The sequence below is a fragment of the Salmo trutta genome, chromosome 28 (assembly GCF_901001165.1).
Source record: "Salmo trutta chromosome 28, fSalTru1.1, whole genome shotgun sequence".
NCBI classification, from domain to species: Eukaryota; Metazoa; Chordata; class Actinopteri; order Salmoniformes; family Salmonidae; genus Salmo; species Salmo trutta.
The window spans coordinates 23,535,443-23,560,832 of NC_042984.1; the positions used below are offsets into that span (position 1 = coordinate 23,535,443).

Here is a 25,390-nt window from a genome sequence, read left to right on the forward strand (position 1 = left end):
GATTAATGGTAATAATATGTAGCCATGTATTTGGGATATGACTAGGCCTACATTTCAATATAACTAGTTGACATGACACTGATAGAAGGAGTCATATGCGTTAGCTGAAGCAGACTCGTTTGCTTTCTAACTCTAATCTAACTCCAGCCAGTGTTTTAGTGACACGTGCTAGGCCAGTGGGTGACAGCCCAGCCATACCATTAAACGCACACCCTAACACCAAGGCCAAGCCATAATTACCCAGCCAAGGGAAACAAAAAAGACTCACTTTTAAGGAGTCTGTCCTTTGAGCAGGCAAACTGCCTCTCCCACCCACCCACGCTCGCCTCGCTCCCACACTTCTTAGGGGAGTTAATTTGCCCACTGAGTGGTGTCTCAGGCGGTAAAGAATACTGTGATCTTCATGATCAAAAACAGGCTACAAAATGTAACAAACACCTCCCATCTCTCTCTCTTCACTGTACGTACGCCCCCGTAGCCTGACACATCAGAGGCAGTTGAGGAATGAAGCCTGAGCTTTTTGGATTTGTTTCGAAGAGAAAATAACGTTGGTCTCTAATTACTTTCCTCCAAGCTAGCTCTTTCTGACGAGATTGTAATTATGATTGGGTGTTGGAAGATGTGGATGAAATGGATGGCATGGTTTAAGGCGATGCCAGCCGGATGGGGAGAGATAGGCTCCGAGCAGAGTTGTTAAAACATTAAAACACACCCTGGATCCATGTCATCCTCACCCGGGGTGCCAACGCAACAGGGCACAGCCCGTCAGAGTACAGAACCGTCACAGCTTCAGGACTCAGCATCGCCACTAGAGGTCTGAGAGCTGTTCACAGCGTGAGGCTCTGCGTGAAGAACAAGGTGTTGCAGCAGCGTATGAGTTAGTTAGATATGTGTGGAGAGGGTTATCTACAGAAATCACCTGTTGCATAGAAGTTGCCAGGAAATTACATTTCACAGATATATTATGCAAATACAGATGGAGGGAGCATGGAGTCATGGAGAGGACAGGAGGGGATATGAGAGGAGTGAAGAGGAGTGAGGAGAGCAGAGAAGAGGAGTCAGAGGAGAGGAGACATGGCAGGAGTGGGCTCCAAGACCCAAGGCAGCCTTCATCTCCCCCTCATCTCACAGAGCTCACCTTGCCTTACGACAGGCTTTGATCTGGATTAAGCCCCCCATGTCCCTGTAGAATTACGAATACCCAAAAACACACATCTCGGTTCAAACACCTCTCCTGTGTTTTGCTGAGCACATTTCCTATACGGCTGACTCATTAAAACGACATTATGGTATATGAGGAACAACAGCCAGGGTCATACAACGTAAAGCCTAACCCTAAACTCTCTAGAGTCTACATTAATGACGAGGTTGTGATTTTCCACCCAATCTAAGGACTTTTTCCATAATGCTTGTCAAGCTATGTGAGACATGGATGAATACACACAACAATCAACATAAATGATGAAAGCGGTTTCTATAGTGGATTATTAGTAAGCCTCTGATTCTAAATTGATTCTAAATTAAATTGTATGATGTGGAAGGACTGAAGATGCACATAACTTTTTAGATTGAAAACAATAGTGTGAATTAACAACCTGCCTAAAAAACTAAACACACACACACGCGCAAGCACAGACACTCTACAGTACAAAAGCAGCGGCACATCAGCGAGATGACCACATCCCGTCCTGTTGGAATCCTACACCCCAACGGCCTACATGAAAACGCACTTCCGCCCCGTCATCACTAATGTGGTAACCAACAGTATTATCCAATATTCACAGGGAAAATAAAGATCATTTCAGGGGCTCAGCTCCGCTATCAAGCCAGCTACACTTGGGTTTATGTACCATGCAGAACTGAGCTGCCAGCCAGCCTGCCACACAATATGTGATACTATACTGAAGCTCTATCAAATAGATTATGTCAAATGATTAATCTCTTTATAGAGAGAAATAAAACCAGATCAAAAATGGATTTGGATTATTCTGAGTGTAAATCTGTGGATGTCTGTGCTAGCATTTGTGAGAGGCTGTGTGTAATCATGCCATGTATACCGACCGGTATGTGTAAAAATGAATGATGATCTGAAACTGGGGGAGGGCAAGAACACCTTGGCAGTGAGTCTGTGGGTCATCTGTGAGTTGGATGTTTTTTGGATTGTGTATGGCTCAGAAAGAGGGACCTTTTTCAAATTTGGGGAAATATAATTGTTAACAGACATGTTAGTCACCAGCAGATGGGACCTCCTCCATCCTCATCATCTGGTCACTTTTGATGTTCTTTGTGAAGAACCTGAACAGGAGAGGGACACTCCTGGTCAAGAGTCAGGTCCATCAGTTGCTGGATTTGTGAGAAAATTTGCCAAATAACATAGGTATTGCATATTGTCCATAGTTAACCTACCTAGCTGTGATGATGACCCAGAGACGGCAATCATTACACACATTTTTGTAACTAACTATTTCACTCTTTTGACGCTCGTGTATATTTGCTGAGTGTTTTGCAGCGTTTGTTTGCCTCTATTTCCTTTTGAGAAGTGTTTCTAATTTTCATAATAGTGTTTCTTTTCATTTTTTTCCCTTTCCTGAAACTTGCCTGTTGTAATTTGTCAGGCAAACATTCATGTATTGAGTCGTTTTGTGCCAAAATGGTAATATAGGCTCGGGGAGAATTGTGGGGATAACATGTGGGGATACTTCATTTTTTATTTAGTTTTAAGGGTTTCAAAAGGGTTCTTAGGTTGTCCCAATAAGACAGAGGTAGGCAACCCTGGTCCTGGAGTGCCACAGACACTTCATGTTTTCATGTTTAAACGACCTGGAGGACCAGGGCCCAAATTCACAAAACCTTCTTAAGAGGAAATGTCTTCTTAACTGCCATTTTAGAAGAAATTTAAGCAAATTTGATATTACTCAAAACATTTATTGGAAATGTTCTTGCGCTATTTTTTATGTTTCTCCTTAAGAATAAATTTGAATCTTGAAAATAAAGTTATTGGAAATGTTGTTAATTCCAAGATAGCCAAACCCTTGTCTTAAACTCAGGGCAGTGAGAGAAGAAGCTCATGAAAGAAAATGAACATGTTTAATTCACTCACAAGCTTCATCTGAAAGTTTCAGTATTCATTATTTTAAACCCAAGAACATGTTTTAGAGCAGTAATCTCAGTACAAAATATGCTAACATGATTGCCATTGCTAGCTAGATAGCTAGCTAAATCAGCTGTCTAGCAACAATCATCTTAAGAAGACTCATAAGAAAATCATTAAATCTTAAGATATTGTTGAGGAATTGGACTTACGAACTATCTTATGAACTTCTTGTTTTTTTCTTAATTAAGAAGCTTCTTAAGTTTTTGCATAAGAAGTGTTTTGTGAATCTGGGCCCAGGTGTGTTTAATTTAGGCAATCACCGAAATGATGCCTAGATGGTGTGGTGCCTAGTTGGAACAAAATCCTGCAGTATCTCCAGCACTCCAGGAACAGGGTTGTTTACCCTTGCCATAGGAGAACCCGAAACAAAACAAACTACGGAAGACTTAGTATCCAAAACTAAATTTGAGTAGGGTTGGAGTAGGATTCTACACAGACCAGTGTGGCATAACCAATCAGGTGCTCTAGTAGGCCTATATGCAAATAGACCGTTGCCATATATGGATCCGTGCCATTCACTTTAAACTGGACTGTGTTTACACCATAAGAGTTTGCGAGTAGATGTGCTTGTTTTGAGATCAAAGCGAGAGCTCCATGTAGCCATGTGTGCACATTATTAGCCCAGTTATAGATCATTTGTAGTCAGCAATGGGGGAGTATTTGCTCCCTACAAGAGCACAAAACCTGTACATTTCTATAAATCTTTGAAAAGCAAGTCAGTCAGGTAGAGGGTAGCATAATTCATCTGATTCTCTGTAATAATGGGATGAGAATAATAATGCATTTTATTTTGTAAAGTGGTTTCTTGATCAAACTACACAACAATATTTTCATTCACCTCCTTGTCTGAAAGACAAGTGGATAAGCAGTTTAATGTCAAGCCCTGCATGTTTTTTTTTTTAAGTCTCATAGAATGTAGGTCTACAATGAACACCACACATCGGCTGCTACTGTAGGCTGAACGATAGAATAGCTATTTCCGTGTTCAAATGTTATGGGATGCATTTTCTCTATTGTTTTTGATGGTAGGCCCTATGTTAGGCTTACATGATGATCAAATAGCCACAGTAGCCTACTTGGCCACTGTTAAAACGGTAACTTATTGCGGGTACAGCCTGTGTTCACAGTAAACGTGCTTTCAGAGAGCTGACATTTGCTCTGTGCCGAAAAAAAATTGAGGGAACATTGCATGGAACCCAAAACAGTTCTTCCTGGAACCAAAAATTGTTCTTCAAAGGGTTACCCTATGGGGATAGCCGAAGAACCCGTTTTGGTTCTCGATGGCACTTTTTCCCCAAAGAGAATACATTCAACTAAAGATGTTTACTAACACAGAGGGCATTGAAATCAGTTTTAGCTGGTCGGGTGAAGAGGGGAACAGACCAGCCATATACTGAACGCAATCCTCAATGATAACTCTCTGCTCCTTTATTCAATAAAAAATCCTGCATCTTATGGAAATCATCGTTCCTCCTGTGCCTACCTTTACCTCCCGTTGCCGTGAGACAACGTACGGCGACCCTTAGACACTAATAGGCTACATCAAACTATTATGTTGGAATGGTTTAACTTCATGAAAAATGATCTTCAATCAATCAATCAATCAATCAGTGTTTGTAAAGAATTCTAACAGACGACGTTGCCCTATAACAGAGCTTCCGAGTCCAGCGGTCACTACGGTGCCTAACGCTGCCACCTACATGCGGTAGGCGGCGACGCGACCCAGCAGACAGCGGCCGCGCGCATTCCTGCAGCTCAGAACGAGGCTGAGTTGCTATCGGGAGCTCACCGCATACCGCTCCATTCATGCTGTGAGGAGCTCAAGACTCGGAACTCCGAGCTTTGGACGAGTATCGTGACAGTCGTGGAAATGTCTGCAAGTTTAATATTTTAATCATGCTGAGGAAAACAAACCCCAAGATCACAATTATCCGTAAGTAGAGCAAAACTTTTCTCCAACAACTTGATTTATAATTCGGTTATTACAGTGTAATTTGTAGCGTAGTTTGTGGCTCCATTGAGTGACATTCCTTCTCTCTCTCCCAATGCTTTCCCCCGATGTTTCTATTTCTCGTGTCGTCGTATCAGTATAATTCGGATAGGCAAACGAGGACTCAATGAATGCGGCTCTGGGGGATCGTTTTAGTTCAAGTATCTGCGATCTCTCAGTTTATTCAGGTTTGGGCACACCGCATTCTTTGGCAAAATGATTGAACGACATATTCGATATCATTGGCAAGTTGGTGAAGTAGACCAGTTACATTGTACTTGACGAATGCATACAAGTAGCCTATCAAGCAGCCGTGTGTAGGCTTCATAGCTGGGGCGTTATCTCACATGCTTAAATGTATGCAGGTTAATAAAATAGGAGCGCAACGAAATTAATTTTCAACTCCATAATTTGCACACAGAGAGCTTGAGGTTTGCCACCGTATCATTGCCAGGAGAAAAATAAAACAGCAAATGGCAATTTATTGAAGTCATTTTAAAAGCTTTGACATGTCTTGGTGCGGGTGAATCCCATCTCATCAACATGCGCGGACACTTTAATGTCATTTTATGAAGTTCTGACACTGAATTCGTAGGTGACGGCTGGTTGGGCGATGTTGGATGTAGGTGAGCCTATGCAATTCGTTTAGATGCCGAAGAAAATGGATAAAAGTGGTGGCCTATGACTATGCTGGAACGTGTTGATAAGACGCTCGAAAATAACATCCACTTTAGACTCTCCATCCAGGCTAATGCTTGATGGGAATGTAATTGGATGTTATTGCTGAACGCATATTAATGTTCAGACATCAGTGTGCCTATGAGATTTTTCTTGAAATGTGATTCCTTGTATTTCTTCATTTATTTGGGGGGATTAACCATGGTGTTCGCGTCCCGTTTTTAGCTGTTACCAGTGGGCTATGTAGGAGGCTATGTAGCCTCTACTTGCACTCATTCATTATTTTGAATCTTATTCCAATTAGATAGAATAGTCTCTTGATATGTTGTCGCATTTTTAGGATTCCCTATCGCAGTGTGTTTGGGTTTGTAGCCTACATGCATGCGGTGCTGGCCGTGGGTGTGCACCGAGAATCTCTATTGATGTTCTTCCCACTCCCACAGCATATGCACCATTGGTAGGTTTATATCGCCTAATGTGTAAATAAATAGGCTACTATATGTAATGACATTTTTATTAGAATTGTATAGCCTACTGGTAGGTTATGTGATTAAGGGGATGCAAATGTGTTTTTAGGCTACGCATAACCAAACAGTCACTTTTCTTATTATGGGAGCCTTATTGGAGTACTCCATACACTACCGCCCAAGTTTTGTTTCGCCTTCACTGTGGATTAGATAGCCTGTTTATTGGTAGGCCTTACTCATAAATAGCACAATGTGGATGACAGGCTATAATTAGCAATCAATGGATGTAACAACCTTTGTAGGCTATTCCCTCTCAATTTTCAATATTTACAATCATTTTGATTTAATTTGTACAGACATCTGTAAGATGTCAGCGCATTCATCTTGCTGGCGGCAGTTTTATAGATACAGTGCATTCGGAAAGTTTCCAGACCTCTAGACTTTTTCTTTATTTTGTTACTTTACAACCTTATTCTAAAATCAATTAAAAACAAAATCCTCACACAATACCCCATTTATTTTTATTTTTTATATATAATTGTATTATTTGTATACATTTTTTTTAACCTTTATTTAACTAGGCAAGTCAGTTAAGAACAAATTGAATAATGAGCGAAAACAGGTTTTTAGACATTTTTACAAATGTATTTAAAAAAATAATATTTTTTTTTTTACATAAGTATTCAGACCCCTTGCTATGAGACTCGAAATTGAGATCAGGTGCATCCTGTTTCCATTGATCATCCTTGAGATGTTTCTACAACTTGATTGGAGTCCACCTGTGGTAATTTCAATTGATTGGACATGATTTGGAAAGGCACACACCTGTCTATTTAAGGTCCCACTGTTGACAGTGCATGTCAGAGCAAAAACCAAGCCATGAGTTCGAAGGAATTGTCCATAGAGCTCCGAGACAGGATTGTGTCGAGGCACAGATCTGGGGAAGGGTACCAAAAAATGTCTGCAGGATTGAAGGTCCCCAGGTTTGAAGGTATACAGTGGCCTCCATTCTTAAATGGAAGAAGTTTGGAACCCCCAAGACTCTTCCTAGAGCTGAACGTAATACACAGGCTACAGTAGCCTACAATCTGCACATATATACAGTTGAAGTTGGAAGTTTACATACACTTAGGTTGGAGTCATTAACACTCGTTTTTCAACCATCTACAAATTTCTTGTTAACAAATTATAGTTTTTGGCAAGTCGGTTAGGACATCTACTTTGTGCATGACACAAGTAATCTTTCCAACAATTGTTTACAGACAGATTATTTCACTTATAATTCACTGTATCACAATTCCAGTGGGAACCCCCAACATACACTAAGTTGACTGTTCCTTTAAACAGCTTGGACAATTCCAGAAAATGATGTCATGGCTTTAGAAGCTTCGGATAGGCTAATTGACATCATTTAAGTCAATTGGAGGTGTACCTGTGGATGTATTTCAAGGCCTACCTTCAAACTCAGTGCCTCTTTGCTTGACATCATGGGAAAATCAAAAGAAATCAGCCAAGACCTCAGAAAAATAATTGTAGACCTCCACAAGTCTGGTTCACCCTTGGGAACAATTTCCAAATGCCTGAAAGTACCATCTGTACAAACAATAGTACGTAAGTATAAACACCATGGGACCACACAGCCGTCATACCACTCAGGAAGGAGACACGTTCTGTCTCCTAGAGATGAACGTACTTTGGTGCGAAAATGCGATCAATCCCAGAACAACAGCAAAGGATCTTGTGATGATGCTGGAGGGAACAGGTACAAAAGTATCTATATCCACAGTAAAACGAGTCCTATATCGACATAACCTGAAAGGCCGCTAAGCAAGGAAGAAGCCACTGCTCCAAAACCGCCATAAAAAAGCCAGACTACGGTTTGCAACTGCACATGAGGACAAAGATCGTAGTTTTTGGAGAAATGTCCTCTGATCTGATCGTTCTGTTTGGAGGAAAAAGGGGGCGGGCTTGCAAGCCGAAGAACACCATCCCAACCATGAAGCACGGGGGTGGCAGCATCATTTTGTGGGGGTGCTTTGCTGCAGGAGGGACTGGTTCACTTCACAAAATAGATGATATCATGGGGATGTATTGAAGCAACATCTCACAACATCAGTCAGGAAGTTAAAGCTTGGTCGCAAATGGGTCTTCCAAATGGACAATGACCCCAAGCATACTTCCAAAGTTGTGGCAAAATGGCTTAAGGACAACAAAGTCAAGGTGTTGGAGTGGCCATCACAACACCCTGACCTCAATCCCATAGAAAATTGTGGGCAGAACTGAAAAAGCGTGTGCGAGCAAGGAGGCCTACAAGCCTGACTCAGTTACACCAGCTCTGTCAGGAGGAATGGGCCAAAATTCACCCAACTTATTGTGGGAAGCTTGTGAAAGGCTACCCGAAACGTTTGACCCAAGTGAAACAATTTAAGGCAATGCTACCAAATACTAATTGAGTGTATGTAAACTTCTGACCCACTGGGAATGTGATGAAATAAATAAAAGCTGAAATAAATAATTCTCTCTACTATTATTCTGACATTTCACATTCTTAAAATAATGTGTTGATCCTAACTGACGTAAGACAGGGAATTCTTACTCTGATTAAATGTCAGGAATTGTGAAAAACTGAGTTTAAATGTATTTGGCTAAGGTGTATGTAAACTTCTGACTTCAACTGTATATATATGGCTTTTTTTCATTTTTTTTGGAAAACTGCTAATGTCCTGCAATTAAAAAAAATGTATCCACAGGGCAGAGAGAAAAGTGTGCAGTTTTTTAGATACTGTGCATTCGTAAAGTATTCAGACCTCTTGACTTTTTCCACATTTTGTTACGTTACAGCCTTATTCTAAAATCGATTGGGGAAAAAATCGAAAATCGAAAATCAATCTGCACACAATATCCCATAATGAAGCAAAAACTGTTTCAAATTTTTTTTGGGCCAATTTATTGCGAAAACCAAGCCATGAGGTCGAAGGAATTGTTCGTAGAGCTCTGAGACAGGATTGTGTTGAGGAACAGATCTGGGCAAGGATACCAAAAAATGTCTGCAGCATTGAAGGGCCGCAAAAACACAATGGCATCCATCATTCTTAAAATGGAAGAAGTTTGGAACCCCCAAGACTCTTCCTAGAGTTGGCCGCCCGGCCAAACTGAGCAATCGGGGGAGAAGGGCCTTGGTCAGGGAGGTGACCAAGAACCCGGTGGTCACTCTGACAGAGCTCCATAGTTCCTCTGTGGAGATGGGAGAACCTTCCAGAATGACAACCATCTCTGCAGCACTCCACCAATCAGGCCTTTATGGTAGAGTGGCCAGACGGAAGCCACTCCTCAGAAAAAGCCACATGACAACCCACTTGGAGTTTGCCAAATGGCACCTAAAGGACTCACAGACCACGAGAAACAAGATTCTCTGGTCTGATGAAACCAAGATTGAACTATTTGGCCTGAATGCCAAGCGTCACATCTAGAGGAAACCAGGCATCGCTCAACACCTGGCCAATACCATCCCTACGGTGATGCATGATGGTGGCAGCATCATGCTGTGGGGATGTTTGCTACAAATACATAGGTGTCTGGTTAGACTGTAAACTCTCCTTCCAGACTCATATTAAGCATCTCCAATCCAAAATTAAATCTAGAATCGGCTTCCTATTTCACAAGCATCCTTCATTCATGCTGCCAAACATACCCTAGTAAAACGGACTATCCTACCGATCCTTGACTTCGGCAATGTCATTTACAAAATAGCCTCCAACATTCTACTCAGCAAATTGGATGCAGTCTATCACAGTGCCATCCGTTTTGTCACCAAAGCCCCATATACTACCCACCACTGCGACCTGTATGCTCTCGGTGGCTGGCCCTCGTTTCATATCCATCGCCAAACCCACTGGCTCCAGGTCATCTATAAGTCGTTGCTAGGTAAAGCCCTGCCTTATCTCAGCTCACTGGTCACCATAGCAGCATCGACCCGCAGCACGCGCTCCAGCAGGTATATTTCACTGGTCACCCCCCAAAGCCATTTCCTCCTTCGGCCGCCTTTCCTTCCAGTTCTCTGCTGCCAATGACTGGAACGAACTGCAAAAATCACTGAAGCTGGAGACTCATATCTCCCTCACTAGCTTTAAGCACCAGCTGTCATAGCAGCTCACAGATCACTGCACCTGTACATAGCCCATCTGTAAATAGCCCATCCAATTACCTCATCACCATATTGTTATTTATTTTATTTATTTTGCTCCTTTGCACCCCAGTACCGCTACTTGCACACTCATCTTCTGCACATCTATCACCCCAGTGTTTAATTTGCCGTACTGTAATAATTTCGCCACTATGGCCTATTTATTGCCTCACCCCCTTATCCTACCTCATTTGCACACACTGTATATAGACTTTCTCTATTGTATTATTGACTGTATGTTTGTTTATTCCATGTGTAACTCTGTGTTGTTGTTTGTGTCGCACTGCTTTGCTTTATCTTGGCCAGGTCGCAGTTGTAAATGAGAACTTGTTCTCAACTAGCCTACCTGGTTAAATAAAGGTGAAATAAAAAAACATTAAAAAAAAAAACATTTCAGTGGCATGGACTGGGAGACTAGTCAGCTTGAGATGATCTGCAGTTTATTATTAAAAAAAATGTAAACCTGTTTTTGCTTTGTCATTATGGGGTATTGTTTGTAAATGGATGAGGGAAAAAAACAGTGAAGGGGTCTAAATACTTTCCAAATGCACTGTAATTTCATGCTATTCTTAATATTTTGTCATGAGGCTGAGAGAAAATGTTTCTGTTTTAAAGCAAATTTCCTGCAATTCTACAACTTTTGCCATGAGACTGAGGAACATTTTGCAGTTTTAAAGCAAATTTCCTGTAATTCTAAACATTTTGGACACAGGGGTGGACGTAACATAGTGAACGTAAATCTGAGACTCTCCGACTAGTATGATAGGGTATGTTATAAATTCCAAAATGTTAGCTAGGTGGCTAATGCTAATGTTAGCTAGGTGGCTAATGTTATCTAGGTTAGGGGTTAGAGGTTAAGGTTAGGGTTAAGGTTAGGAATTAAGTTAGGGGAAGGGTTAGTTAACATGCTAACTAGTTATGAAATAGTTAAAAAGTAGTAAGTTGTCCGTGATGAGATTCGAAAATGCAACCATTGGGTTACTAGACGTTCACGTTATAGAATTTTTTCTTTAAATTTATTTAACATAAAATACAGAAATATCTAATTTACTTAAGTATTCACACCCCTGAGTCAATCCATATTAGAATCACCTTAGGAATTGATAACAGCTGTGATTCTTTCTAGGTAATTCTCTAAGAGCTTTGTCCACCTGGATTGTACAATATTTGCACAATATTCTTTACAAAATTATTCTAGCTCTGTCAAATTGCTTGTTGATCATTGCTAGACAGCCATTTTCAAGTAGATTTACGTCAAAACTGTAACTATGCCCTTTCAGGTTTTTGTCCTGCTGAAATGTGAATTTGTCTCCCAGTGTCTGTTGGAAAGCACACTGAATGAATCAGGTTTTCCTCTAGGATTCTTCCTGTGCTTTGCTCTATTCCGTTTCTTTTTAGCCTAAAAAACCCCTAGTCCTTGCTGATGACAAGCACACCCATAACTTGATGCAGCCACCACCATGCTTGAAAATACGAAGAGTGCTACTCAGTGATTTGTTGTTTTGGATTTGCCCCAAACATAATGCTTTGTATTCAGGACATAACGTTCATTGCTTTGCTACATTTTTTGCAGTTTTACTTTAGTGCCTTATTGCAAACAGGATGCATATTTTGGAATATTTGTATTCTCTACAGGCTTCCTTCTTTTCACTCTGCCATTTAGGTTAGTATAGTGGTGTAACGATAATGTTGTTGATCCATCCTCAGTTTTCTCCTATCACAGCCATTAAACTCTGTAACTGTTTTAAAGTCACCATTGGCCTCTTGGTGAAATCACTGAGTGGTTTCCTTCCTCTCCGGCAACTGAGTTAGGAAGGACGCCTGTATCTTTGTGTGACTGGGGTGTATTGATACACCATCCAAAGTGTAATTAATAACTTCACCATGCTCAAAGGGATATTCAATGTGTACTTTTTTATTTTTACCCTTCTACCAACAGGTGCCTACTCATATTACTACTCATAGTACAGAGCAAGTGATATAGCTTCATATGACACCAATGTTTGCTTTGTAGCGTCTATAGATGAAACATCATGTAGTCTTAAAGGCCAAAATAAAATAAAAAATCCTACTTTGATTAATTATTTCTCAATTATGTTTTTAGATAGAATTGTCAATCATATGTCAGCAATCCTTCCTCCATGGATTCTATGGATTTCATTTCGTGACAATCTCCCAAATCATGGTCTTTTTTGTCTTCGTTACGTGAGGAGTCACTCAATGTCATTGTTAATCAATTACTGTTGATTCATTGAAATAGTTATTTTCACCGAGCCTGTTTGAAATGTTTTGTTAAGATATAGAATTAATCTCAATAATAACTAACTATTCTTTGGTTATTTTTGTCCCCTTTTTTCACTATCCTCTCTTTCAAGGCTGGTCTGTCAGGGATAGTGGAGCTTTTAAGTCTGAAATGTTTTGAAGCTGGCTTTGCTGTAAAAGGGCACCTAAATCAAAGGGACAGAGATTGAAATAGGTTCTCTTTCAAAATGTTCAGGGGGAAAATGACAGGTGCAGAAAATGGAGGAGACCGAAGTGTCCAATGTGTTCTGATCAAACTCACAGTATTCTGTTTAGAAAACAGGCTCTAACTCAGTCATTAGTATTCAGTTTGATTTTTGCCACAGCAAGTATGCCGTTTATTTTCTCAAATTCAATTTGAATATTTACTGGATGGCCTGCAAGGTTTTGTCAGGAATAAACACAATTTTATGAGCACTTATTCCTCAAAGCTCCTTTATCTACAAAACATCTGTTTCCATTGTTGTCCATACAGTGCATCTGGCTGAAAGAGGACAGGTCCATTCCGTGTTATTGGAGTAGTAAACCACTGTCAGTATGGCAGATCATCACCATTGTCCCTTGCCTGGCTACCCATCCACATCGCTCCGGCCAACTGACGTTTCTGTTCCACAAGTCTACATTTGCCTCCCTCCCCGACAATTTCTAGAACTCTAACACATTGTGACCGTTCTGATTGGCCTACATGTTGTCAACTTTGATACTCTGATTGGTTAGATTTGTTAGAGACCATCCAATCAGTTATGAATTTGTTTTTGACAATGCCCCTCATTTTAATGTCACACAACCCACTGGGCACAGACGTCAATTCAACGTCTAATCCACATTGGTTGAATGTAATTTCATTGAAATGACGTGGAAACAACGGTGATTCAACCAGTGTGTGCCCAGTGGGAAATTCTTCAAGGATGGCAGTAGGTAGCTATCGATAAAGCAGTGGAAATAAATTCAGGGTGAGTCGTCAGGCAACATCTCCCATCATCCTTCACAATTCATATCATATTATAGCCCTGGGCCATGGCCAAATCAGTTTTTTTCCTCACATAGCTTTGAGACACATCTCCTATCCTGATCCGCTGTTTTCCTTGGCTAGAAGAAAAGAGGAGAGGTGAGGGGAGGGGAGGGGAGGAGGGGAGGGGAGAGGGGAGGAGAGGAGGGGAGAGGGGAGGAGAGGAAGGACTTTCCTGGGATGACGAGTCTGATGGTGACTACGACAGTGACCGTGTGGGCAGGAGCCTGGGAACATCTTAGTCAGCATGCATAACACTCCTCCTGATTAGGACACTGGCTTGCCCACCTCATTCTGTTGAGTGCTTAGTCAAAGGCAAAAGTGGCTGTGTGTGTGGTGCGTGCGTGCGTGTGTGTGTGTGTGTGTGTATGAGCACACATACCTCTAAGTGGAAGTTATTATTACACTACTCCAATAATAAAAAGGCTGTTCCAATGACCTTGGTGTGGTTTGATAACATAGTGCTAGCCTAGCCCTATCAGGACTCAGTGTTCTTATCTGGACTAGTATCCTAACCCACTCTGCTGTTGGCTCTGTATAGCAGCTCAGAGACGGGTCTGGTCTGGGTACCGAGGCCTCAAGGCCAGTATGCCCCCCTGTCTAGCTCAGATGCTTCGAACCTACTAGTGGGAGGGAGCTTTGCACTTGAAAAGACCCTCTCCCCCTACCCCCACCGCTGCTACTCCAGGACCCTTCTCTGTTTCAATATCAGCATATCTCTCAGCCTTATCAGTCCGTAGATCCTGGCTAACACACACACACTACCATCTGCTGCCTGCTATCTCCTATCATTAGCTTTTGCTGTTGTAGCATTCTGTGAGAGGAGGCTGTAGAAATGCATGGAGATGAATTCACTCAACACATTTCCCGACTTATGCTGTTTTATCTTTCCAAATGCATTTTGAAGAGTGTTTGTTTAGTGATCTCAGCTGAGACTAGCTGAGGAAGCTCTGCTCCAGGCAGGTCGGGTTTCTAATGAGAACACCGCCACACTAAGACACTTGCTGCTACATTCTGTGTGTGTGTGTGTGTGTGTGTGTCTACACTGTGTGTGTGTGTGTGTGTGTGTGTCTACACTGTGTGTGTCTACACTGTGTGTGTGTCTACACTGTGTGTGTGTCTACACTGTGTGTGTGTGTGTGTGTGTGTGTGTGTGTGTGTGTGTGTGTGTGTGTGTACAGCCTTCTATGAATTATTCCCTGTTGTGAAACTAAAGTAAAGTCAGTAGTTTATTCTTTGGAACAACTCAGCATTATTCGTATGTGTTGCTAATTTACTACTATTACTTCTAGATCTTTATTTTGTCATTTCCTCTCTCCTCTCCGATATACTGCATTAAGTCTATTACCAGGCTGTTGCTCTGTGTACAGAGGGCTGTGAATAATTCAGCAGGCCAGGTCAGGTCTGTAAGTAAGACTAATAGAGAGTGTGGCTCACAGGACGAGCCTGGCCCTGGGGAGGCCCGGTGGTAAGGACGCCACTAGTCCAACAAATCATCTCTCTGTGGGGACAGGACAGGGAGGACAGACCTTGGTTCTGGAGGGAGGAGAGGGGAGCGTAGACGGGGGTGTTCCCCCAACACTAGCCTCCCTCAGCTGGGCTAAGAGTCCCAACTTCACCCCCTGTCGGAGTACTGTGGCTGAAACGGCCTTGTGTTTATTTGTTTATCACCACAAGGATTCACACTTTCCCGCAGCAGCAGCAACCCCCTTACGTTCCCTTCCCCCTGTCTGTCTGTCTGTCTGTCTGTCTGTCTGTCTGTCTGTCTGTCTGTCTGTCTGTCTGTCTGTCTGTCTGTCTGTCTGTCTGTCTGTCTGTCTGTCTGTCTGTCTGTCTGTCTGTCTGTCTGTCTGTCTGTCTGTCTGTCTGGCTGTCTGGCTGTCTGGTGTTTGCCTCAGTGCTGAAGTGATTGACATCTGGTGTCATCACAACACTAGAAGTGTGGAGGGATGATGTCTTCAGAAGGGGATATGCGCCTGGTAAACAGGGTGAGGTGTAGCTTGTTAACCACTCTCACAGCTCTGGGGTCTCTATCCTTCCCTGTCAGATGCATTGTTTAGGCTCTAATGACATGGGACCAACTGTGTGTGAGGTGTGGTTGAGCTCTGGTCCATATGTGGTAATGTCCTCTGACAGCATTCTCCACTGTCTTTTGGACCAGCAGTGTGTGAGGGGAGCTGTGGTTGAGTTATTGTCCAGATGTCATGTCTTCTGACCGAGGTCTATACTGACATTGGACCAGCAGTGTGTGAGGTGTGGTTGACCTCTGGTCCAAATACGGTCCTGTCCTAAGACAGTGGTCTCCACTGATATCTGCAGTGCAGACCAAGGAGGGGTGAAGTGGTGAAGTGCAATCTGCTGTTCGTTCAGTAATCTCCTAATTAATACCCCATTAAAGGATTTGAATTAGCCTATTGATCTCTCTGGGAGGGATGGGTTATCCTGCAGACCGCAACATGCAGGAAAAGGATATTTCCCTTCTCCCTTTGTTTAACTCATGTATTTATTCATGGCTTTGTCCTGCTCCTCCTGATGTATCACGGTGCAGTCCAAAGCCCCCTGCTCGCTAATGCCACAAGGCCTGAGACGGTCATGGGGTTTGGAATCCTTGCCTCCATGTCTGAGCAGAGGAGCTCCCAGTCCCATGCATCTGATGGACAGATGACCTGGCCAAGGCTATACGTTTCCAGATCTCTACGTGGTGGATTACTCTACACACACACACACACACACACACACACACACACACACACACACACACACACACACACACACACACACACACACACACACACACACACACACACACACAAATGGTACCACCATGCATCTCCAGAGGAATGTGTGAAAACGTGCACCCTTCTGTGGGGATTTGAAAGAGTTAAATGAAAGGTCAGAATAAAGAGTGCCATTTTTCAATGTTACCATGCTGGGTGACCTATAATTTACCAGGCCTTCACGGATTGGGTCCTCAGATACTCAAAAGTTTCTACAGCTGCACCATCGAGAGCATCCTGACTGGTTGCATCACTGCCTGGTATGGCAACTGCTCGGCCTCCGACCGCAGTGCACTACAGAGGGTAGTGCGTACGGCCCAGTACATCACTGGGACCAAGCTTCCTGCCATCCAGGACCTCTATACCAGGCGGTGTCAGAGGAAGGACCTAAAAATTGTCAAAGACTCCAGCCACTCTAGTCATAGACTGTTTTCTCTGCTACCACATGGCAAGCGGTACCGGAGCTCCAAGTCAAGGTCCAAAAGGCTTCTTAACAGCTTCTACCCCGAAGCCATAAAACTCCTGAACAGCTAATCAAAGGGCTACCCAGACCCTTCTTTTACGATGCTGCTACTCTCTGTTTAAAATCTATGCATAGTCACTTTAACTCTACCTACATGTACATATTACCTCAATTACCTCAACTACCGTAAATTCCGGACTATAAGCCGCAACTTTTTTCCCACGCTTTGAACCTCGCGGCTTAAACAATGACGCGGCTAATATATGGATTTTTCCCGCTTTCAATTTTTTTTCTTCCAAAAAAACACATTCTGTGTGTGTGCTCAGTTTTTTGGCGGCATGAAGCTTTCATTAGACCAATGAAATTGCCGACGGGTTAAGGTCAAACAACTTTTTTGTTTACTGTTTAGATTAAATCGAGCGCTCTCAAACTTCCCATCATTCTGATTACAGTAGTCATTTTGTCACCCTCATCATGGCAAAGACACGGAGAAATGCATATGATGCAGCTTTCAAGTTGAAGGCGATTGATCTGGCTGTTGGAAAAGGAAATAGAGCTGCTGCACGGGAGCTTGGTCTTAATGAGTCGATGATAAGACGTTGGAAACAGCAGCGTGAGGAATTGACTCAGTGCAAAAAGACAACTAAAGCTTACTGCTAATTTTAATTTTTTTGTTACAAGCCGTGTTTCGTTAAAGCCTATTTATTTTTGTTACAAGCCGTGTTTCGTTAAAGCCTGTGTAAAGTTCATTTGTTTCAATGTACTGGTAGGCACCTGCGGCTTACAGACATGTGTGGCTTATTTATGTTCAAAATATATATATTTTTTAAATTCAGTGGGTGAGGCTTATATTCAGGTGCGCTTAATAGTCCGGAAATTACGGTAACTGGTGCCCCCACACATTGACTCTGTATCTGTACCCCCTGTATATAGCTTCGCTTGCTATTTTACTGCTGCTTTTTAATTATTTGTTACTTTTGTTTTCTATTTTTTTACTTATCAATTTTTTACTTAACACTTATTTACATTTTTTTTCTTAACTTCCTTAAAGCATTGTTGGTCAAGGGTTTGTAAGTAAGCATTTCACTGTAAGGTTTACACCTGCTGTATTCGGCGCATGTGACAAATAACATTTGATTTGATTTGATTAATAACGCTTCTTCGACACCACTGGTTTTTCTGTGTCGCCGAGCAACGCTCTGCTCTAGTTTAGTAGGTAGCTGGTGTTGCTATGACATGCAGGGATGTAGCACTAGCCAGGCAGTGTTCTGTGTTCCTGTAACATTCTGGTTGGACATGGTGTGGAGAGAAGCCAGTCAGTGGTGGTGTGGAGGTGGAGGAGGAGTGAGTCATGGGCTGAGAAACATGGCCTGTTCTAGTGAACATCAGCAGCGTGATTCCTTTAGCAGACCTGGTGTATGCAGACGTTACCCAGCAGGCTTTGAAGCCCCCTTCTCCTCCCCCCCCTCCCCTTCCCCCTCTCTCTGCCGGTCCGAATGGCCTGCTCTGGAAATGATTATACTGGCAGCCCAATGAAGGCCCTGGCCTGCTGTGGGTCGCGGGCCAGGGTCAGGGTTCACATTCCTTCCTCCTGATGAGATTCTCTTCACGTTTCCCTGCTAACCATCATAGTTCAGGGGAGAAGGAGAACAGACCAGCGGTGTGCCTCTGGCTGTCTCTGCATAGGAGGTGGTTTCAGGATGTGTGTTTGTTTACCTGCATTTCAGTTGGTCACCTGCTGCCACATTAGACCTCAATCACATTACAGTGGAACTGTGCTGACGATTGTCAGATGTTTTATCCCTGGTAGCAAAATTTTTTTAAATCCATGATAGAAGTAAATGAGCGAAAAGAGATCCATTCAGGGCCTCATGAAGCTTAATTGGCCCATCTCAGCATTTCAGACTGCAGCTGGCATCGGCAAACTAAGAATTTTGACAATTACAGACAAGGTGCTATTTTGTTGTTGGACATACAGCATGGGTGTTTGACTTTACCCAGGCACTGCTGCCAGGCGTCCTCCTGTGCTCTTACCACATGTTTTCCATATTTCACAGCTTGGAAAGGAAAGAGAGAGACGCTAGCCAGCCTCAAACTGGGGCGGTCATGGTAGAATGATGTAGCTCGTTCTCATTGCCATCAGTCTCTTGTTTATTTGTGAAAGAACTAACTGCAGTGTTTGTCCGGTGTATCATTGGGGCGTGACAGCCATGCCATGGCAGCATGATGATGAGGAGAGGAGGAGAGGATGACTGTTAACCATGACTAACTGCCCCCAGCCTCAGCCCTCAGCCCTCAGCCTCCATCCTCAGCCCTCAGCCTCAGCCCCCAGCCTCAGCCTCCATCCTCAGCCTCCATCCTCAGCCCTCAGCCTCCAGCCTCAGCGCTCAGCCTCCAGCCTCAGCCCTCAGCCCCCAGCCTCAGCCCCCAGCCTCGGCCCTCAGCCTCGGCCCCCAGCCTCGGCCCCCAGCCTCAGCCCCCAGCCTCAGCCCTCAGCCTCAGCCCTCAGCCCTCAGCCTCCAATCTCAGCCCTCAGCCTCCAGCCTCCAGCCTCAGCCCTCAGCCCTCAGCCTCAGCCCAAACAGCTGTCAGCCTTAGAAATCCTCCTGGCCGCTGCAGTGGTTCAGGGATCAATGGTCACTGGAGCAGAATTTAGCTTTAAGTTTAGCAGGGGCTTAGCACATCACTCACTCCAGGGGATTTTTAGGAAAGTGAATTGGTTGATACTGAGACGGCCACAAAGTGAGATGAAGAGATTTCTGTCAGTAAATGTAAACTTCTCTCTTTGCAATCTTTTGTGCTGTTTTTACGCGTCTGTGTATGTGTTTCTATTTATATCTATGTGTGTTTGTGTATGTCTATCTGTCTGCGTGTGACTGAGTGAGGAGAAACACAGCTTTACACCCGTGACAGATGTTGTGTGTGTGACTGTGTGTGTTCCAGCTTTGTCCCACTGACCTGGGTCCCTGTGTCATTTGAAAGTGTGATCCCATCTCAAGTTGTGGATTTTGTGTTGGTCATTAGATACAGAGCTCTGTGTCCGCCTGCTAACCCCAGGCCTGATAACAGAGATCTATTTGAGATCGTTTGGATTCACAGCTCTGCAGAGATGTGCAGGGTATGATCCACAGCAGGCCTAGTCTCTACCCTCACTAACCCAGGACCCCTTGTGTGTTGGCCTTTAGGATGCTGAAGGACCCCAGTCCCAGTCATGGATGACTGGTATGTTTTACTGTGGGATAGTAGCTAGTACGACAGCTGTTCGGGGGGGTTGTGTGCACATAGGGGACTGTTTGCATGACTCCTGTGTAGTTTACATGACTGTGAGAGTGTTTTCTTAAGGTCAATCCTCTCCTAAACCCTAGCTAGTTTTATGGACTCCACAGCCATTCTTCCCTGTTTCCCTGAGTCGTGCGTGGCTGCAAGACTCGTGTGATGAGTGGATCCCCTGGGCCGGGAGGAAGAGAGAGCAGGCCAGGAACAATGGCTCTGTTTATGTCTGGGCCACCAATACGTCGCTATGTCAGGAGGGCTTTCTTATGAACTGTTACAACCCTAATGAATCCTGTTGTGTACAACTAACACAGCAATAGAGAGACTTGAGGAATGCTATGTTGGTTTACGTAAAATCCTGTTTTTGTTGCGAGTCTCCTGAATGTTTGCTCAGTGATTAGTGGGGGTGTGGATGTACTGTCCCAGTTGGCTCCAGATGTGCAACAACTCAGAGACAGAGAGCCGTGGAGACAGGTGATGCTGGTGGAACAGGAAACTCAGGGTGTCTGTTCTGCCCCCCCCCCCCCCCCCCCAAGTAATCATTCTACTAAATGAGTAGATTCTACTAAATTCCTCCAGTAATGTGGTAGTATAACTTAATCCTACATGTAAATGCATGTCAGTACATTATTGTGGTATAGACCCAGACAGATGGCTATATTATCCAGGCTTATATTCCCCAGTGGGCCACCCATGACTGTTTATACTTCAGAGGTGTAGTGAATTTACTTAATTGCTTGATTGGATGAATTGCCTGAATTACGAGCCTTTACCACATATCAGAGGCCACCAACCTGACAGAGATCAACCCCCCTCCACCCCTTCGCTCTCGTGCAGCTCCAGTAGAGTGTTAATTCCCCCAGGGATGGTAGAGGCGCAGGGGTCAGTAAAGGCCCTAAAGGAAACAGGCATGTTCTTTCATCAGTTCCTCTTTTATTTATTATTATAATAAGCTCTATAAGGCGTGGAGCCATGCTAACCCTATCCCATATTCCCCCGGCTCGGGCCTTGCATAGCTGGAATGCTTTCAGGCCCTAGCTGCACTAATCAGAGCCACAACCACAGCAGCTAGAGCAGCCCCGTGCCAGAGAGCCCAGAAGGATTCCCTTACAAACCTCCACAGCCCAGAAGGATTCCCTTACAAACCTCCACAGTCCTGAAGGATTCCCTTACAAACCTCCACAGCCCAGAAGGATTCCCTTACAAACCTCCACAGCCCTGAAATATTCCCTTACAAACCTCCACAGCCCAGAAGGATTCCCTTACAAACCTCCACAGTCCTGAAGGATTCCCTTACAAACCTCCACAGCCCAGAAGGATTCCCTTACAAACCTCCACAGTCCTGAAGGATTCCCTTACAAACCTCCACAGCCCAGAAGGATTCCCTTACAAACCTCCACAGTCCTGAAGGATTCCCTTGCAAACCTCCACAGTCCTGAAGGATTCCCTTACAAACCTCCACAGTCCTGAAGGATTCCCTTGCAAACCTCCACAGTCCTGAAGGATTCCTTTACAAACCTCCACAGCCCTGAAGGATTCCCTTGCAAACCTCCACAGCCCTGAAGGATTCCCTTGCAAACCTCCACAGCCCTGAAGGATTCCCTTGCAAACCTCCACAGCCCTGAAGGATTCCCTTGCAAACCTCCACAGCCCTGAAGGATTCCCTTGCAAACCTCCACAGCCCTGAAGGATTCCCTTGCAAACCTCCACAGCCCTGAAGGATTCCCTTACATACATGAAGGGACGTCGCGTGCGCCATCCGTATGGTTAGTGAGAAAGTCCATGTTGCAAATGTACCCTCCCTTACTAGACGTCCGACCACGTCCGATAAATCCGCGGACGGCGTCGGGCCGATCGCGGGGGCCGGATCTTCCAGGAAGTCATCGAACGAAGTCTCTCGGACCTTCGGTTTCCGTTTAATTAAATTTTCAAATTTTGGTCATTTTCTTGCAGTCCCGGATTATTCCACGAGAGGGCGTATGGAATCATATTGCAAATGTAACATATATCACCAAATGCGACACGGCTTTTTCTCCTAAACCGAAGACAATTCGAAGACGAAACTCGGTCTGCGTGGGTTTGGCATAATGGGCAGTTGGCCCCGAACAGGATGGAGTCGAGGCCTCGACGCTTTTCGAGTTAAGGCTATTTTTCTGGGATTGAAAGTCAAAGAGGAAAATAGAGTGCTGATTTGACCACTTCACATCAAACTACATGAGCCTACGGTGTCAGGAGAAAAGGAACCATGCATTTACCAATGTTCATTTCAGAGAAATTGTACAATGACACATTGGTGATATTCAACAACAAGAGGTTTTTTTTTCAAAAAAGTTACATATCCAGTTGCAGCGTGTTCAGATGAGTCCGTTAAGGCAGGTTTCGGAGCTCTGCGAGATTTCTGTGATTTTCTGTGATTTTCTGAAACAACACACACTTGTTCAACCCTCTGTAAATAAGTCAGTTCTTAACAGAAACACTTAAAACTCAATATTCTATAAGAGCCTAACGTTCAGATTCCTGTGTCAACCAGAAATGCCTTATAATGGTGTCATAGGGGCTGCTTTGAAGGGTTAAAAAGGTCAGATCTTTCCACAACTTCATATGTGTGACTAGGCAACCCTCATGAACTGTAAATCAGTCATTTATCCCATCAGATGTCAAAGAAAAGCTCTCTCAAACACACACACAGCAAGGACGGAGTGACACAGAGCGGTGCTTAAAGACACAAAGAGCCTGCAATGGCATTACCATTATCTCTAGGCTGAGACGAGTTCAATGAGACGCCCCGCTTGACCGTAGCTTGCTCGGTATGAGCGCAGCGACCGTGAGAAAACTAGGCCCAAAATGAGGCCTGCACCAATATGTCAAGTGCTTATGGGTGACAGTGAGAGAACCATTAGGGTTAGAAGCACAATTCAACCTCAGGAGCGTTCCTGAGGTCCTCCCGATCTGTGCAAGCCTAACCTTGACCCTGTGGCATTAACCCTTCACAGTGAAAAGAAGGTGTTTAGATCAAACTGTGTGCAATGACTTCTCTCCCCATAGGAATACATTGACAATTCTCCTAAATTCAACCTGAAGTCTATGTGGGTTATGAATGCCTTATGAACCTGTCTTCTATAACAATCCATCAGGCTACTGTGAGGTCTACCTGTGTCGATTCTAAGGTTCCTGGAGCAACCGGAAAATGTTAAAATCACCCTAGAGCTATTGTCATATAAGCAACCTGCAGATAGTGAAAATCACGCAACTCAACCATCTGTCATTCAGTCAATTCTTAAGGTAGAGACTTCATATTCAGGATTCTGTTTATGTCTACCCCAAAGACAACGTGTGTGAAGCAAGAGCTTCCTGTGACAACCGGAAGTACTTAAAAACAGCCAAGAGCTATTGTCATATGGTCAACCGGCATATAGTGAAAATCACGCAACTCAACCATCTGTTATTCAGTCAATTCTTAAGGTAGAGACTTCATATTCAGGATTCTGTTTATGTCTAACCCAAAGACAACATGTGTTGAGTAAGAGCTTCCTGTGACAACCGGAAGTTGTTAAAAACAGCAAAGAGCTATTGTCATATGGTCAACCAGCATATAGTGAAAATCACGCAACTCAACCCTATGTCATCCAGCCAATTCTTTAGGTAGAGACTTCATATTGAGGATTCTGTATATGCCTACCCCAAAGACAACGTGTGTCTATTCTTTTTGCAAAAAAAAACAAAAACACACACACACAATTTGGCCATAGGGACATAGTGTGGGGCTTAGAGTCTTATACCGCCTTCAATAGTTACTTTTGTTGAAACGATTCAAGAACCGTCAGACCTAGAGCTCCGAAATTTTAGAAACCTGTTCTAGAGCTCAAGTCGATAGTGCACGGTGATTTATGGGGCTCTAGAAGGTTCTCTGACCGAGAAACCACCTCGTACATTTGCAATATTTTCAATTCATTTTCAATATCACGGACATGGCGACATTTAGAAATGTCCCAGAGTCGCAAGACTAGGTGCATTGAAACCGCCTCGGCCCGTAGAGACGGACCCCAATGTCTCTGTCCGATAGCTCATTCAGGGACCCCGTAGTAACGCCCTGAAAAAGTGGATTTTCAGCACCAATTAAGGCCATTGCTTGGGCACCAAATGACCTATCGAGCCGAAACTTGGGATTCGGGGTCGCCTCACATAGGCCTACACATAATGTCAGAACTGGACCCGCAGCTATAACGTAACTATGTGTTTTAGGTTTTTTTATGGTTAAAATTGAAAGCACTGTGAATTATGGGCCTTCTCTGACATATGTGATAGTTGGCTTCTATACGAGTTGGAAAAAGTGGATTTGGTGTCAGATGCTATCAGTTTGGTGTCAGAATGACAACTAATTGACTGATGGACGCTGACTGCTGGGTGACGAGCAATGGAGATTAACCACAGTCACTGCCCGGCCATCCCGAGTTCATCGGGCCAGTCAATTATGCATTTCTGCAGTATTTTTGAGCATGCCTAAATTTGTGATGCTAAATGCCCATTAAATCATATTGCAAACGTAACGCGCTATATTGCAAACGTAACGTGCGTTTGCAATATGATTCAACAGCAGAAAATATCACCAAAGTTGACATGATGAAATCAACACAATGAGCGACAGAGAGGAACCACAGTCACTGCCCGGCCATCCCCAGTTCATCAGGCCAGTCAATTATGCATTTCTGCAGTATTTTTGAGCATGCCACATTTGTGATACTAAATGCCCATTAAATCATATTGCAAACGTAACGCGCTATATTGCAAACGTAACGTGCGTTTGCAATATGACTCAACAGCAAAAATATCACCAAAGTTGACATGATGAAATCAACACAATGAGCGATAGAGAGGAACCACAGTCACTGCCCGGCCATCCCCAGTTCATCGGGACAGTCAATTTTGCATATCTTTAGTGTTTTTGAGCATGCCAAATTCGTGATGTTGAGGCCCATTGAATCATATTGCAAATGCGCATCAGTGCACATGGTGACCCGAAATGGGTTACCAGGAGTAATTTTTTAGAATGGTTTTAAATGCCTTTAGGGTGGTGCAAGGGGTGCACGGTTGGGTA

At 43.6% G+C, this 25,390-nt stretch overlaps 1 protein-coding gene across 1 annotated transcript in view; it reads left to right on the top strand.

Annotated features, from left to right (window-relative positions):
* Positions 1–4,957: 4,957 nt before the first annotated feature.
* LOC115165842 (plexin-A1-like) overlaps positions 4,958–25,390 on the top strand; it is a 74,122-nt gene continuing 53,689 nt past the window's right edge. The window contains exon 1 of the mRNA XM_029719270.1: positions 4,958–5,087. The gene's annotated coding sequence lies outside the window, so the exon portion shown is untranslated. The remainder of the gene's footprint in view (positions 5,088–25,390) is intronic.